Below are 19,381 nucleotides of genomic sequence, written 5' to 3' on the forward strand. Positions count from 1 at the left end.
AAAACTAGCCAATGGTCCCGGTCCCACCGCGTCGATGAGCGCAAAAGAGTACCGTATGATGACGGTGTTCAGTGCAATAAAAACATACACGCATCGTGGCTTTCCAGCTCGAAATTGGACGCGGGATTTACCGAATGTGGGTACGTATAAATACAGTTGTATATAGTAAGTCAAACGGCATCGGCTGGGGATGGAGAATTTAAATGAAAAAAAAACATACGGTTTCATGTGTGAGTTGTAATTTTATCGCTAACTCGGAATTAAACAGACATTGAGCATACCTTTCAAAATTAAGACAAATTGCAAATAAACAAATGAATAAAATGAACTGTCCAAGCAACAAAAAGCTGCGTTCTTACTTAAAAATGGAACTTCGAAGTTCACATTTGGCAATATTCCCTTAGAGGCTGAATAGCATTCTCTTTAGCCAATTGAATGAACTTCAAAATCTACTTAACACGTTCGACGCCAAGCGACCCACTCATAAAAATGTCCAACTTTGAAAAGCCAAAACATTAACAGGAAATATCATTTCAGCTACAGAACAGATGAGAATATGATTATAATCCGAGACAATTACAAATAAAAAATATATCTTCAAGTTGGTGTAATGACTTTTCAAATTTAGACGTGTTTAGCGTCACCCACTCTTGACGACGAACTTGTTAATTTTTGGGCTGATTACCATTCTCTTCAGACAGTAACGAGACCTGATTAAGCTTTTATAAACCCTTTTTAAGGGATGTCTGGTTGCTTGGGTGGCTTTTGTGGTTCGAATCAGCTGTCAATGTCTAAACTCTCCAAAGGAAATGTTTTAGCTGAGATGTCACATACCGCTGTTAAACAGCAAATAACTTTTTTGCCTTATAAGATACAAAGTGAAGGTTTTCGACAAAGTTGTTAAGCGGATAATTTTCTTTGGAGAATTTATAAATTGGCACAAAAACCATCAGCAGGCTCGGTTCCACAGAAGAAACAAAAATGATGTTGAGTTTTCAGTACAACATATTCAGTACAACAAACCTGAAAGTTCAAATTTACTTATGTAAACGCAAAAAATCATGGATGAGTTTTGAACCAAAACGAAGTTTTTTAAATCCCATGGTTTGTGAAATTCAAACGTAACCCCAAATCGACTCAGTCTAATATACACGGATGCTGAAATACCTGTAAGTAAACTAGCCTACCTGATTAACTCGTTCTTTCATAAAATACCAATCTCAATAGATACATTCACTCCATAACAGTTCATACGAAGCCTGGGTCCGGGTATGATGTACGCTGCATTGAAGATTTGTCGAACTTAAGTAATCTGGATAATCGATACATAATATGTTAGTTAACTCATAGTTTCCTGTTGAGACACTTGAAAAGTCTATTTCCTAACTGGCTGGATACAAAATGCGTTTGAAAATGCATTCTAAAGTTTTTTGCCGAAAGCTGAAAATCAGTCACTGCAGGGGCATAATGAGAACCCCCACTGCCTGGGGTAGTATAAGCATCATTGATTTGGGTACGATGAGCATTTTCTGCCGTAGAATCTAGCAGCGAGTTCAGCTTGATGAAGTCAACTGAGTTATAGAGCTACAGCTTAACTAGTTTCACCTGACGATTGCATTGGCCTATTAGTAAGCTGTCGTTGAGATAATCAGAGGAATCGAGTCCGATTCCTAGGCGAGTCGATTTTTTTTTTTTCGTTGCTTACTATGTCCCGGGTGCTCGTTATGCCGTTATCCCCACTACGAGTGTTAAAAACAACGCAAGTATGCAAATTTAGGACAAAATTTGTTCACCTAGGTTAGTTCGAAATAAAGTTTCATCGAATTTCCGGCGTTTAACTTAAGCACCGTGCGTTATTTTTTTGATACTAAATAAAGTATGATCTGCATGTTAAAATCACTAGTTTTTGTGAAATCTAAGTACGGACTTTTAAAAAGTGATTTGAAAATTCCCCAAAGTGTCCGCGAAGTACCGACGAAATCATTTTAATGAAGTGCTCAAGAGTACCGTTCTTTGATTTACAATTGAAGTGGAATCTCCATGATCTGAATTGATGCATTGCAAATTCAATGAAAATATTTTTTTCATAGGGATCTTCAACCATTATTCATTCCAGCACATTTTCTCAAACTGTCAGGACGTTGTGGAAAGACCGACTTAGGCCCGAATGATGAAATCAATCAAATATATTTACTATCATCATGAAATAAGCCTTAGCATTCTGATGCTTTTTCGCTGTCTATCTAAATAAATAGGAAGAAAGTGTTTTTGTCTCACTCTGATTGTAATGAGATATATAAATTTCTCTTCAAACTTGCTACTCAAACTCGCAACTCAAACTCGCTACTTAGACTCGCTACTCAAATTCGCTACTCAAACTTGCTTTTCAAATTCGCTACTCAAACTTAATACTTTGCTACCTTAACCCTTCATTTCATGATTTTTTATTTTCTCTTAGAAATTATTTTAAATGATGTGTACATCAAGAAAAAAAATTAAAATAAAAAACGATTTTTCACTTTTTCCATACATTAACTGTTGCAAATTTGTTACTTTATGAAACGAAGGGTTAATTCGCTATTTAAACTTCTACTCAAATTCGCTACACAAACTCGCTATTCAAACTTTCTACCTTAACTCGTTATTCAAACTCGCTACTTGAATTCGCTTTCCAAACTCGCTACACAAACTCTCTACTCAAACTTGCTTCTCAAACTTTCTATTCAAACCGCTACTCAAACTAGCCACTCAAATTTGCTACTCAAAATCGCTACTCAAACAAACTCGCTACACAAACTCGCTACCCAACTCGCTCCTCAAGCTCGTTACACTCAAACTCGACACACAAATTCGCTACCCAAACTCAGAAAATACTCAAACTCGTTGCACAAACTCGCTACTAAAATCCGCTACTCAAATTAGCTACTCAAATTCGCTACTCAATATCGCTACTAAAATTCGCTACACCAACTAGCCTACTCGAACTAGCTACTCAAACTCGCTCCTCAAAATCGCTACACGAATAAACACGCTACACAAACTCGCAACCCAAACTCGCTACTCAAGCTCGCTACACTTAAATTTGATGCACAAACTCGCTACCCAATCTCGCTACTCAAATTCGCTACTCAAACTCGCTACTTAAACTGGCTACCCGAACTCACTAAATACTCAAACTTGCTGCACAAACTCGTTACTCAAAATCGCTACTCAAATTCGCTACCCATACTCATTATCAGATTCTCTAGTTAAACTCGCTACCTAAACTAGCTACTAAAACTCGCTACAAAAATTCGCTACACAAACTCGCTACTCAAATTCGCTACTCAAATTCGCTACCCAAATTCACTACTCATATTCGCTACTCAAACCTGTTACTCAAACTCGCTACCCATACTCACTACTAAGATTCTCTAGTCAAACTCGCTACCTAAACTAGCTACTCAATCTCGCTACAAAAATTCGCTACGCAAACTCGCTACTCAAGCTCGCTACTCAAATTCGCTTCCCAAATTCGCTACAGAAACTCTCTACTCAAACTTGCTTCTCAAACTTTCTACTCAAACCGCTACTCAAACTAGCCACTCAAATTCACTACACAAACTAACTACCCAAACTTGATACTCAAATCCACTACTCAAAATTGCTACTGAAATTCGCTACTCAAACTCGCTACCCAAATTCACTACTCAAATTGTCTAGGTAAACTCGCTACTCAACCTAACAACTCAAACTTGGTACAAAAATTTGCTACGCAAACTTTCCACCCAAACTCGCTATTCAAACTCGCTACTCAAAATCGCTACTCAAACAAATTCGCTACACAAACTCGCTACAAAAACTCGCTACCCAACTCGCTTCTCAAGCTCGCTACACTCAAACTCGAAAGACAAATTTACTACTAACATTCGCTACACAAACTCGCCTACTCAAACTAGCTACACAAACTCGCTCCTCAAACACTACAATCAGAAATAAATCCAATACAAAAACAATTTTTATTTATATATCCAGTGATTTCTAGATGATTAATTACTCCAGTCATTAAAAAATAAAGCTTAGTCCACACTAGGCAACTTGGACTGCGATTTCGGTTGCTGAGACTTGTTTATGTTTACATCCTGGTTGCTGAAGGTCTCCCATACTTGTCGGGAGACTTGAGACGAGACGAGATGCAAATGTAAACAAAAACAAGTCTCAGCAACCGAAATCGCAGTCCAAGTTGCCTAGTGTGGACTAGGCTTAACTGCCGCGATAATTATTTTTTATGCACTGGAAACATTTCACATCAAGAAATCATCCGGTGCATAAATTTTATCACCGAAACATTTCAGCTGTCATTTTGTTCTTCTTTTTGGCAGGTGTCTTCTTTTGTTTACTTTTTGAATTTGGAATTATTGAATAGTAATCGGTGTTCACTCGAGAAATTTAAAACTTTTATCGGCTCTGGCGACATAACAAAACATTAAACGCGCCTAAACTGGACTGTCGCCGTTGGAAGACCTGTAGGGCAGTGTTGTGTCGATGTTCGAGGCAAGCATTGGTCGTCAAAATTAAAAAAAAGTGGTTTTTTTCGACAAAAGTTACTTGAAAATTCCAATCAAGAGCCGAATCGTCTAAGTGAACAGGATGGTGAAACAAAATGACAAATTGATGTCTAGCCTGGATTCTGTTTAAAGGTTTTTTTGTGTGCAAATTTTGTTTTGTTTTTATTTAAAGTTTAAAATAAAGAACATTTTAAAAATCATTTTATTTTTATTTGCTCCGAAACTTTCTTTATTGTGAAAAAAATATTTTTTATGTCCACCACCAGATGTCACTGCTGCCCATTTCTATCAATGCATAAATTTTAATTGGCGATTTGCAGCTCGAAACGACTCTCAGAGGGCCCTGCGATCAAAAGGGTGATATTATGGATAGAAACGTCAAGCTACATAGTATTTTTTCAAAACAAAGAGAAAAATTGTAGAATTTCGGCGTTCAGAGGTAAATTATTCGAGATTGAACTGTTGAATAAGGTAAGAAAAAGTAAACTACGTAATCGTCGTGTATACTTTAAAAGCCCTGTTTTAATTTATATACGTTAATTTTCAGTTGACGAAAAACTCTGCAGTGCCACTGTGCAACAGCGTGGAAAGCCTGCCCGGAATCTATCCAATTGAGATCACAAAGGATTTTCTTAGAAATGGTAATAAACCACCCTAAAAATGACAATCTTCAACATTGATCAGTTTTAAAAACAAAATTAATATGTTTCTGAATTATTTTTAGATCCGTTCCGAGTCTTGAAGAAATATACCTAGAAAAAATATAAAACAATCCATAAAAAAGCGTGTATCTGGTTGCTTTCCCAAAACCTTAAGGAATTTGGTGAAATGGAGAAAGTGTTTAAAATTATCATTTGCATACCATGATGTACCACAGATCGAAAGCAGATTCATGAACCAAGGCAATCAATTATGTAGTCAAAATGCGATGCGATTTTTTATGGAAGAAACTTTCTGCTAAGCCTTGAATAATAAAGATTTAGAAATCCTGAATGCATACCAAAATTAGACAAATTCTATAGCCCCTAGCACCAAATCCGAAAAAGAAAATTATAACAACAATCAGGTGTTCCTCAAGAAGAAATTATATAAAAAAATCTGAATAATAACTTTTTTAATCATAAATTTAAAAAAATATCACTGGATTTGAAATGATTGAACTTATAAAGCTTGCCAATACAAGAACATCAGTTTGACAATCGTAGTTACAGAAAATAAAAAGCCTTTCACGGAAATGTTGCTTCATTTATCTAAGCTTAAGCGGAAACGCTGGATATGGAAATAACTTTTTTTAAATGGCGGTTTTCTCTCCAGTGCTTTGGATTCAGCAAAAGTAAATTTAAACATAGCTAGAGAAAAAGTTTCAACTTAATAACATAACATCAGAGTAATGATTTTTTTAAATTTTCTCTCAAATTATAAATAGTAGATCAATCTTAAATTGACCGAACATCTAACGCAGTCTAACACAATCTACAAAACCGTTAGCTATCGTAACAGCATCTACATAATTCAATCCAAAAAAATTGAAAATGAATTTTGTAAGAATAACCATGAAAAACTTTATTTTCTCATGCAAAAAGCATTTAAATAAGTTAATTGCAGATTTTCTTACAAGTTCATGTCATTTTAATTTTATGAAATTCAGCTGTTTTCAAAAAAACTTCTATTTTGAAAACAACTTATATTCACTGCCGTGTTAAAAAACAGCTATCATCACCCTTTTGTTAGTACCAAATGTGAAAATCAGTTGGCGCTGCATGTTAAAAAGTTTTGCTGCAAATCGCCAATCGCAGAAATATTTCTCAGGGAGAAATAACCCAGTAATTACACCATGAGAAATATTCTTGTGCGTAAAGAGGGAGAAACGTGAAAATACCTAAAAATAATTGTTTGATATTTTATTTATTTCTGAGTGACACGAACAAACACGCTACACCAACTCGCAACCCAAACTCGCTACTCAAGCTCGCTACATTGAAATTTGATATACAAACTTGCTACCCAATCTCGCTACTCAAACTCGCTACTCATACTGACTACCCGAACTCAAACTAGCTACTCAAACTCGTTACTCAAATTCGCTACTCAAACTCGCTAATCCAACTCGCTACCAAAACTCACTACTCAGATTCTCTAGTTAAACTCGCTACCTAAACTAGGTACTCAAACTCGCTACTCAAACTCGCTACCCAAACTCACTACCGTAATTATTATTTCTGTTGAGGGGAATGTGGCATGTTTCACATAATTAAAACCAGTACTGGACTCCTAAATATGAACATGAAACATGGTTGCAGAAATTTATAAGACTACTTTGAATTTGATTCGAAACTCGATTTTAGTCTTTGTTCAGAATTTGATGCTTTGGGCTAACATTGATTAGTTTCTATTTTGACGGTTTTATCGAGTTTTCTAGATCATAAAGGATACAAAACACCTTCATAATATTTACAAACGCTAGTTTGTCAATTTAACTTTGTTTTTTAACGTTTTCTTATAAAAACATTTATAATCGAAAAAAGAACAATGATGCTGCATACATTAAGGGGTATAAATTATAACAATTGCTGAATAGTTTAAGCTTCAAAATACAAATGAATTTTTCCTTCACATATTCTCCTAAGCCCTCCCACTATTTCCATTTTCATTTTTTCTTCAAAGTTAATCATTTGATAGGGTTTCTATCCATTTTTCCAAACGTTTGCGTTAACAAATTCATGTCCTTCTTCGCTCTGTGGGCCGGTCTGACACAAAAGTAAAGAACCTTAGAAAACTAAGAAAACACTTACCATTTTGTTCCGATTTCCACATATTGGGCACGAAGCAAAACTTCCTTCCTGAACGACAAAACAGCTTAACCTCAATAAACGGGTTTGGCAAATAGTTATTTTTTTCGAGATGAATTGTACCGTTTTGTTTAGCTCAATCCAGGTCAACTTCACCTCGCTGCGAGGTAAGTTTTACCTTATTTGGATTTTTTCTCGGTGAATTGTACCTTTTTTCCAACCTCGATTCAGGTAAATTTTACCGCGCTGTGAGGTGAGTTTCACCTCGAAGAGGTAGAAGTTACCTTTTTGGCTTTTACGAGCGTTCACCTTGCTATCTCGGTAAATTTTACCTTTTTATTATTTTCCGTGTAGTACCACCATCACCGCCCAAAGCGACAACAGCACCACCTACAAGTCAGATATCCGCCAGAAGAAGTTCAGATCGTCGAAGTTTGTATGGTTTATACGTGATAGTTGGAACTTTCTCCACATGATGGAGTGCTTGATGTGTCGCCTTGTTTTTTTTAAAGAGTGAGGTATATTGCACGCAGAGAAAACTTGGATTTTGAAACAAAACAAAACTGACTTTGATTCAAAAATTTCATTTTTTCGATTCAATCTCCTGTTTTCTTTGAATCAATGAATTATGGTTTTGTTTCAAATAAATAATTTTTGAAAGAAAGAATTAATTTTTTGAATCGAATAATTTTGGACTTTGATTTTAAACAAATTCTTTGATTCAATAGACATTTGTTCAATTGCATATTTATTTGGAAACAAAGTAAATTTTCTTTCAACCAAAGAAAAATGTATTCAATGCAAAGGAATAATTTCTTAAAATAAAAACTTCAAACTTAGAAGGTTTTATGCATTGAGCAAGAAGAATTTAAAACGAAAAATCGGTTTGGCTGGTCGTGTAAAAATGTGGATCAGAGTTAGCTTAGTTAGGAGGATTCAGGATAAAGTATGGTAAGTTTATGTTAATTAGAGAATGAATATTGAAAATTTTCAATAAGTGCTTGCAATTTTACAGGACCACGGCCGATAGATGGTTTTCCAAGTCCCTGGATGCCTCAACCGAGCTTACACCGCTCCAATCCAGCGATCAGGTCCACGAAAATTTAAACCGGATGATTCGATTAAAGTGAACCAGTGTGTGACCCAATGTTGCATTTATTTGTGAATAAAAATAAATTTTAAATTTGAAATCCTTTCTTTTTATTATTTGAAATTCCTAATAGGAATTTCAAAACAACAGAAAATAATGCTTCCAATTGGAATAAATAGAAAATGGTTCAATGAATAAATGCTTTTAAATCTAAATTAAATTACCTTGTGGCAAAAGAAAGCAACTTTGAATAAAAAGAAACTGTTTTTTGTTTCAAAGTATCAATATTTTGAATCAAAGATTTTTCAAAGGAAAAATTCTTTGAATCAAACGAAAATGCATTTGAAACAAAAAAATTTTTATTTATCCCAAAATCAAAGGAAATTTTCCTTTGTTTTCGCGGCACTTTCCTTTGAAATAAAAAATCTTTTCGCTGCGTGTGGTTTTATACTATATTTGCTACAACTATACATACACCGAAAAAAATCTTCCCATTAACGCTACGTGAAAATGTACATAGATTTTTGCCACCATGAAAATCACGTGAAACCTACGTGAATTTCAGGTAGTAAACGGAGCTGGCGCAGCAAGCGGAATTCACGTAATTTTCATATGAGTTGTATGTGAAAATAAAGTAGGTCGAATGTGAAAAGGGATGCGTTCTGCTACATGCGATTCACGTAGATTTTATTGAAAGATAAACGTAGTTTGTTTTTTCGGATCTTATGAATAAAAAATGTGTTGATTTTGCCGGACATTTAATTTTTCTAATACATGATGCACTTTTTATTTTTTATTGAAACATTGTACACTTTTTTCTTCACATACCTAACATATAATATCGCATCGAAGACGGCATTTGGGTTGCCTCCATAATAATTGCCTGGTCGTCCTAGCTGCCCCAATTCCGAATTCTGAAAAATAACAAAAAATATAAATAACGAATTCACAACTTAATTTTAACTAGGGTAGAAGCACTAGTTATTGAACAGGTACCAGATATTGAACACTAGTAAAACATTTACCGATTAAAACAATAATATACAGTAGAAAAATGAATCAAAATTCGTTGTGCCACTGTTGAAGCATTTTCTACCTATGTTCAAATTTTTATCAAGAATCTCGGACTCTTAAAGCCACAATCCCCGAAACTTGAATATGTGTTCAAATTTTGGCTTGGTTTTTCGACTGGATGAAGAAAACAGCCTATTTTTGATTGGGGGAAAAATTTGATAAAAGACAAATAAACGTCTAAGATAATGATATGAGTGTTTTCAACTAATTTTTTTTTGAATGATTTCTGGAAGAGTGGCAGCATTTATTATCCTTATTTTCTTAAAATTTAACAAATTAAAGTGTGCAATCATTGGATCACAGAAAACGCCATTGTTTCAATTATTGAACGTTCAATCTTGCAGTACTCGTTTCGTAAAGAAATGCATGTACCAGTTATTGAACAAACATCGGTTGGTGTTTGAAAATGTAAACAAACTGTTTCTTGGTTGCTAGCTCAACCAAAATCGCCCCTGCAAGGCATACTATCAAGCGAAATACCCCTGAATATATGCAATGATATTCAATGTTTACGTGTTCAATAATTAGAACATTGCCTGTTCAATATTTGAATCATTGTGTTTAATCATTGGGACAAAAGTTATTTTTAATAAAAAGGCTTAAATAATAATTTCAAAACATATTTCCACGAAAAAAATATATCGATTCGAAGCAGAGAAATAAGCTTAAGCTACGCTATCAATATTTTATCAGAAAAAACTTTCGTTATTATTTATTGGTCACAAATGTGTTGAATCCCAAAGATGGTGTTCAATATATAGTGTTCTTACCCTACTTACGAAAAATCAGCTTCTCCATTACCTAGAATTTGTCTTTCTGATAGCACCAACTGTTGGATCCGCGCCATCTTGAGTAGTGTATTCTGTCACATAGATTTTATGTGAATAAGTTATCCAGAGCTACGTGAACGTCACATAGAATGCACCAAATCCCTTCGAACTTGACAGATCACTCGATTTTCACGTAAATCGAATGTGACTTTGTTTTGACAGCGATCAGCCATATGAATTTCACGTACGGATCAAGTGAATTTGTATTAGCTTCTACGTGATTCACGTAAGTCGAGCAAAAATTTACGTAGAGAGCGCCTACGTGAAAATCTAGGTGAATTTAACGTTTTTATTTCGGCTGAGTGTATACAAAGAAAAAAGTTGTTCCTTCACATTCAACAACCCGTTTGCTTCTTGGTATCATCAAGCGAGCTGTTTGTTTGCAAGCCTTGAAAAAATCGATATTTTAAGATTTTGAAATTTCATTTTTACGCATTCTTTCATTTTTCAGGAAAAAAATTCAAATATAACCCAGATTTTGCCTATTTTATACTGAACTTATAGGCTTTCAAACGTAGAAAACATTTTTCAAAAATTCAAACTATAGACCGAGTTATTGATGATAATGTGGAAAAATGTATCGTTAGTCAAAGATACCCCGATGATCAAAGTTACCCCGTTTTACGGTACTCAGATTCTCTAGTCAAACCCGCTGCCTAAGCTAGCTACTCAAACTCGCTACAAAAATTCGCTACGCAAATTCGCTACTCAAAACGATATGATATGAATAAGAAGAAGATTTTAAAAAGCTAGACAAAGCTAGACAAGCTTTAAAAACTTAGTTACACTAAACAAGTGAGGTAATGATCCATCTAAAATATTACAACGATTATCGACTGACTCTTCCAGGAGTCTCAGGATGTCACAGAAGCTCGAAACGCTGAAGGGAAGGGAATGTTAATGGTTTCTTTCGAATAATGTTGCAATAAAACAGTGCACGAAGTGAACCTTTTTGATAAGCTTTAATTTATTACATTTACACAAAGTTAGGGTTTAACTTAAGCTCCTTACAAACATGTTAGATGTGCTTTTATTTTCAATTCGCAGTTTTTATTTGGATGAGTACAGGGTGTTCAAAAAGTTCGAATACATCACACTAGCTTTAAATCAACTGGTCAGAATTAAATTATTGTTTGAAAAGAAAGGCAATTTAATAATAATCAAAGCATATGATATAATTTAGGAAAATTCCATTTTTAATCAATACTACGAGCTTCAGACCTTTTTCAAATCCATCGTTTGCAGCACGCTACTCTGTTAGGAACTACTTTTGATGACATTTCGCAGCGAGTACTATTTTTCTATGAGATAACTATACACCCAAAATAATTTAGAAATTATTTCTACGGTATTTTTCCCGTACACTAAGATTTTGATGCATCATATCGATTCTACGTGAATTTTTTAGTAACCCCAGCGTAGCAAGGACGCCCCGGTAGCAACTACTCTACTTCCACATAACTGACTCATGAATTTCACGTAAAGTCTAAGTGGATGATTTCAAATCCGTTCCGTGGTAAATTCATATTAGAAAATTGAATTGTGGTCCGTCAGCTTACTTTTTTTAGCTGTAGTAATTTTTTTTGAAGGCGTTGTGTCTGTTGTCATCAGCTAAACATGTTAACAAGGAGGATTTGATCGGATTTTCATTTGTTTTGGAATTGTCGTTTTGGTAAGTGATAATAATCTCCTTAATTGTAATCAGCTAATTTTTGTTTTTTTTTTCATTTTTCTGATAGCAATGGCTCTGGATCCGGTGCTCGTTGGAACTGATAGTGTTCTCTCGTTCTTTGGTGGGACTTTCCGAAAAAGATGATCGACGGAACACCATTCATGGAACAACGGACAAGGTAAAATAATACTTTTTAAATTAAAGCATACTTTTCATTTTTTCAGGATGTCCAAAAACAAAAGTGTGTTTAGTGCTTAAGCAGTGTAGTGTTAGTGATATATTGTGCAAAAAATGTAAAAATAAAGATTATTCATAACAAAATTTCGTTTTTTTATTCATCATGAGACATAAGAAGTAAACAAACCACCCTTATTTTCATTCCGATAATAAAAACATTCCCCGTGGCTTTCATAAAAAATACCGCGTTGAACTCGCTAAAAATTCACGTAAAATGTAGGTGCGTTCCATGAAGCACAAATTCTTATAGGGGCGCGTTTACATATTGATTTCGTAGCATCTATGTGAAAATCCAGTGGATAAAAATTATGTGGTTTTTCACGTAGCCCCTACGTGCAAATTATTTTGGGTGTAGGAATCCTGTACACTTTTATTCGCTTCAACACCAAAAGAGTAAAACTAGCGGAGTAGGGTTCATTAATATTAATTTAAAAATAATCAGTTTGAAGTGCTCATTTATGCAATGAACTCTCTTTTTGTAACTTAGTTTGTACCGTTTAGAGTACTTTTGTGCTCTTTTGTGCCCTTTTTGTGACTTAAGTCCCTTACAATGTACATATAAATCACTTTGGCTATATTTAAGTTCTCTTTGCCAGCCAACATGTATGTAAATTTCAAAGCCTACATTTAACCCAGACAACCATTTGGTGGGTAGTTCGAATTTGCAACACAAATATACGTACAAATATACGTGTAAACATATCGTATATAATGCAGCAAAACCAGTATATACGTATCATTTTGGAGGCCATATTGGTACATTAGCACGCATATTCATGATTTGGATTGTATTGTCTTAATAAAATCATGCAATATATTTAAATACGATAAAGAATATGCGTGGGCCGCTCATTGTAGGTGCCGATATACGACAATGAGTTTAAATAACATTCTATACGATATAATCTGTAAAATAAAATACGACTTCTGGTTGTCTGGAAAGTTAATATGTGAGTTTTGGTTGCTTGGGTAGGAGGTTCCATTATGTCTAAGCACGATTGCGATACAGCCCTACTCATTCCGGATGACGTTAATGAAGTGAATATATGTAGAGAAAAAGTTGGAAAACATCGATCATTAAGAGAGAGATACATTAAGATTTTGAGAATGTACTATACACAAGATTTGTGTGAAATCTGTGAATATATTATACAAAAGTATTACCAAATCCAGTTTAGTGTTTAGGAACTAGACGAAGACTATATATTATAGTGGGAAACACATCGAAAGAACGAGAGCGTTTATATCGTTCATGAATGGTGGAAAAGGATCAGATATAATTCGCCAGTCTGTTAACAAAACTTGAAATGGAAGGTCCTCCATTAAAGAAGTGAAAAAAAACGGAAACTTCAATAAGTTTCCGAATATTTTTAAAACAAGTACGACAGTTGAAACAGCTGATTTCTGCTGTGTGTTGTTGATTATTTACAGTTCAGCTTAATACTCTGTGTAAAATGAGAAGCATTTCCCCGGAAAAGTGCAATAATATCGTGCACAAATGGTGTACTATCCCCAATATTTCGCTTAGTAAGTTGGCGAAAATGGAAGAAGTACCCACTGGAGCGGTCTGAAATGCGATTCGGAAGTATGGACAGGAATAAGAACAATCTGGCCGGAAACCGAGTCCGATGGACAAAACTTTGTACCAGAAAATCATGCGTAGTAAGAAGACTGCCTCAGTTCGGGATGTGACCCCGCACCATCCATATCGTGCCAAAGTAAGATTGGGTCCAAAATATAAGAGGTATAAGAGTCCGAAGCGGAGTCAAAAACGACAAACCAAGAGCTCGTAAGTACATATTATGACCAACTGCTGTTTGCAAAATCAGGGTGCGTTATCATCGCTAGAAAAGCAGTGGTTTGGCAAGCCATATGTGAGTGTGGCATGCTTTCCGAGCGGTTAGCGACTACTGACACAATGAACACAGCTGTTTACGCCCGAGACGAGAGTGCCTGAACTGTCGCCTGCTTCCCATGATCCGCAAGCATGATCACCCAGTACTGTTTTGGCCGGATTTGGCATCAGTTCACTACTCAAAAGATGCGATGGCTTGTGTGGCATCCTGAGAGTGCCTCTGAAATAAGAGCTATTAAAGAGCAATAATGACAAGCTCTCAACATATACGGTACAGGGCTAGAAGTTGGTCACTTTTTAGTAACTTTGTCACTTTTTTCAGGCTGGTCACTAAAAAGTTACTTTCTTTGAAATTTGGTCCCTAAAATCACTTTTTTTTATATAATTTCCTCTCAACTGAGCTTATTGTTTAAACTTTTTCTTCTCATAATTAAAAACAATATATTATTTCACGACAAGTGGTATGTATTCATTAGTTTATTATTAGGTTATTCGTTTATTATTTATTTGACGGGTTCTTTTCTTTCCTTTCGAGTCCTGTGGGAATTCACACGACCTACATTGAGAGAATGGCTCAGATTCAGTAAGGAAGATTACACTAGTTTACAAAATTTAAAAAAAATCGTGAATTTGATTAACTGACCAACAATTTTAATGAAAAATCGGGCGCTGAATCTGAAAATGAAATTCAAAAAAATCTCAGTAGAACCGTTTTTGAGTTATGCTCCAAATATGAAATTTAGGAAAAATTAAAAAAGCTCTTGTACTTGAATTAAAATATCTCGGACGGCACAACAGTCATTTGAAATCCCTCTTTGTTTTTTCTTTGTAAATTTTCTATCGGCCATGTGAACACCGTTTTTGCGTTTGACCAACAGTATTGTTGATATGAGTGACTTTATAAGAGAAAAAATTATAAAATAACGCATTTTTTTTAGAGAAAATTTTGTTTCAACGAAAGTTTTAGACTCAATGGTGGCATTCAAAAAATCTGATTTTCTGTTGCCCTTAAATGTCAATTCGAAACAAATATTATACACTTATAATAGTATAGGAAGAATAACAAATGGTAAATTTCACTCGCTCCAAGTCAAAATTATTTATTAGCTTACCAGAAGGTCACATGCCAAGTTTCGGGAAGATCTGACCATAGGGAGAGGTTGCTTGAGTCTCAAACCTGAATAAAATTTTAAGGTTTTCTGCCCGGGAGGAACAAAAAATACAGGTTTTTCATCAATAAATTTTTTCATCGTTAGCCGATTGATTTTTATGGTTAATTTTTTTAAAGCCTAAGTTGAGACAAATATTTCACCCGAAGACTGCAACACGATTGGATTTGAAGTTAAAAAAGTTATTGCAGTTCAAAGGCCGCAAATTTTGTCCAACACGCAATGAGTACTTTTTACGCATTGCGTTTTATACGAGAATTTTTGACCAAAATACAATATTTGAACCACAATAACTTTTCTGTTTCAAATCCAATCGAGTTACAGTCTTAGGGCGAAATATTTGTCTCAACTTAGGCTTTATGAAAATCAAAAATAAAAAACAATCAGCTAGTGATGAAAGAAGTTATTGATGAAAAACCAGTATTTTTCGTTCCTTCCGGGCAAAATACCTAAAAATTTTATTCACGTTTGAGACTCAAGCAACCCCTCCCTATGGTCAGATCTTTCTGAAACTTGGCATATGACCTTCTGGTAAGCTAACAAATAATTTTGACTTGGAGCGAGTGAGATTTATCATGTTTCGTTCTTCCTATACTATGATAAGTGTACTGCGGTTCGTTAAATTATGAAAAACTACAAAAAATACTATTATGGTAAAGTAGCCATAACTTCTTCAATTTTCAACCGATTTTGATAAATAACCACTTGAACTCTTTGTTTTAAATTGAAATTTAAGCGCAAAAGAAAATAAGATTTTTTAAATGCTACCATCGAGTCTACAACTTTCGTTGAAACAAAATTTTCTCTAAAAAAATGCATTTTTTATAATTCTTTTTTTTTTTCAAATAAAGTCATCAATATCAACGCAAAAACAGTGTTCACATGATCGATCGAAAATTTATTCACCTTCAATATGCAAAAGAAGGATTTCAAATTACTGTTATGCTGTCCGAGATATTTTAATCTAAGTACAAGAACTTTTTTAATTTTTCCGAAATTTCATATCTGGAGCATAACTCAAAAGCGGTTCTACTGAGATTTTTTTGAATTTCATTTTCGGATTCAGCGCCCGATTTCACATTAGAAATGACCTTCAGTTTACTGAGTTAAAAATGCTGTAAACTAGTGTAATTGTTTTGATTTGCTTTGATATATCGCTTACACTTAAACATTATATGGATGACAATTAGAATTTAAACAAAAATAGTTTTACGCCTAAAAAAATATGTAGTTTTTGGTTTATTTTTGACACTTTACCAACGTTTTGGTATTCGTGTCAAGAAAAAATATTTCCTAAAGTGACACTATTACAACATGTTTAACCCAGATTTGAAGTGTTATGACTTTTGAAGCTTGAATTTGTTAAAAATAATTTTCAACTTAATTTAAAAAAAATCAATCAAAATCTGTACAGTGCACTAAATTACATGGCAGGAATCATTCCATGCTTTCAATGCTCTTGGTTGTATTAAATGGAAGGTGAACTTGTGAAAAGTGATTCAATTGAATCGAAAATATCAGATATTTCATTTCTAAGTTCCCTTATTTCTAGACATTTTCGAATCATTGGAAAGATAGCTTTCAAACCCTTTTTAAAGTTTTCGATAAATTTCAGTAATTTTTGTACCTTTTTAGAGGTTTACTGATATATTTTCTACAATATTCCAATAGGTGTTTCATGGATGGATACAATATTTCTGAGGTGTTTTTGGATCTGTTCATCTTTGCAAAGAAATTGTCGTTCTAAATCGTTTATGAATATTTTTTTTGAATTCTTTCCGTTTTGGACGATTGTATCCCAATTACCCGAAAACTTTTGCCCAGAATGATTTTTTCCCAGAATGAAAAATGAAAAAATGAAAAATTAAATTATATAGGTTTTTTTTTGTGTTATTATCATCTTAAGTCAATTTTTTCGCTAAGCTTCTTTGAGTCTTTGTCAATCTTCTGTCAACATTTTGTTCTTTATCTTTTTTCAATCATCTATCATTGTTTTGCAACTTTTTCATGAGGACTTTCCAATTTTTAATTTCATGATTCTTTCATGAAATGAAATTTCTATAAATGTAAATCTCAACTTAATTTCAAGAAAAGTCTTTAAACTTTTCGTTAAACATGTGCTGGTTTTTATTTGCATTTGTAGATCTCTCACATATAAAAATTTTGTTGAAAATTTTGGTTTCTGTAAAATTGTTTCGAATTGTTAACTTTTTTCTACACAATTTTAGACTTTTTTAACTTTTTTAGTGACATTGAAAAAATTCAAATGGGGTATACTGCCGTTCTAAGCAAGATTGTCTCATGTGGAAAAACGTGCAAACGAGAAAAACGCGATTGAAATATCAGCTACATTTCCATTTTTTTCTCAAAGTAAAAATTCAGCTACAGTTTTTTTGTAGTGAACAGTTCAAGTTAATCATTTTACAATGTTTTCTGCCAAAAAAGTTACATTTCCTACAAAAAAACAACAAATTAGAGCCAAAAATGCTCCGTGTGACACTTTTGCGTAGAATCAGAACGCATGCCGATGCTAGTTCTACGACAATAATTTTTAAAAGCTTGCGTAGTTTATTTTTTTCCCAAAAACTTATGCTAAACCATAATTTTAGAAATACGTTCCTCTTGTTTACAAAAAAGTATAGTTGAGTATGGATCTTGTTAGTAGTGCCTATCGAAAAGTGTTTAGTGAAAATTTCTCTGAATAAAACACTTAAGGCTTCTCGCTCCTCCTCTGCCCTCTACTTTAGTGTTCTTTTCAGTGAATAACATTAAATTCAACAGTTTCTTAACTCATCTTAAGACAATTTTTTGATTAAATTTGCATTTTTCGTAGAATTTTCTCTAGTGTGACATTGGCAATCACCTTGATGAAAATTTCGTATAAGTTCAGAACAAAGTATACTTGTTTGTGTTTTTATTCGAAAGTTAACACTAAAAGAGACCGTTTCCAGCAAAAAAGTGAAAATGACCCAAAAGTCTCATGGGACATTCTTGCTTAGAACGGCAGTATACACTATAGGGGCCGTTCACTAATTACGTAAGCACGATTTTGGAAATTTTCAACCCCCCCTCCCCCTCTGGTAAGACAAAGTAAGATTTTTCAAAACCCCCCCTTCCCCCCTTGTAAGATCTTACGTTTTTTTTTCTTTGAGAAATTGACACGTTTTTTTTTTAAACTTGAAAATATAAAAAATGTGACATAAATGCTTCACAGCAAAGCACTTTTTAAGTTAAATTAAAAAAAACTGTATCTGAAAAGCACAATCTATACAAAACAACACATGAAATGTCATAAACGATTAATGAAAACATTATTCAAGACGTAGCATGTTTGGGGTAACAATAATTTACAATACATTTCCAAAATCGAATAAACAATATAAAATCTAAATTCCGATTTATAAAAGAGAGATCAATCAGGTTAGCACAAGGCTCCATGAAAATTGTTATGTTTTTTACTTGAAAATCATAAAAATCTTTTAAAAAAATATCATTCTAAACTACTAGAATTGGGACAAAAACGTTTAACGACAATCGCGTTGTCAACTAACCTAAAAGCTCAGACTCATTCAGCGGTAAGCGATAAAGTTTTAGGATTTTTTTTGGTAAATCGTTTGTATAATTAAAAAGTTGGTACTATCACTGAAAAAACTGTCAAGAAATTCATTATTTAAACAGCCTTTTTCATTTTTCAAGATTTTTTCTGGATGAAGTCATTCAAATTGTGGATTCAAATTGTGGATTCACATCGCGAAATTTTCCTTTTTGTTTCTATAAATTTCTCATTTAAAAAGATTGTTATGATGGAAAGCGAAAAGCGACGATCTTTTTTAATAATGTGATTTAGTGTTTTTGATGGCATGTTGGTTTGAATTGGTTCTCTATAAATTTTATAAAACCTGCAATTTATATTTATTAATTCAAAGCTTTTAAAAGATAAATAACATAACATCAAAATTAACCAACAAATTGGTAGTGAGTAAAAAAAAACCTGAGTAATACGGTTTCGTATGGCTGTGATGAATTTTTAATGTAACATTTCTTACGTAAGATTTTTAGAAACCCCCCCTGCCCCCCTAGTAAGAGATCGTAAGCAAATGTGAAACCCTCTTTTGTCC

This window comes from Uranotaenia lowii, chromosome 1 (assembly GCF_029784155.1).
Source record: "Uranotaenia lowii strain MFRU-FL chromosome 1, ASM2978415v1, whole genome shotgun sequence".
NCBI lineage: Eukaryota > Metazoa > Arthropoda > Insecta > Diptera > Culicidae > Uranotaenia > Uranotaenia lowii.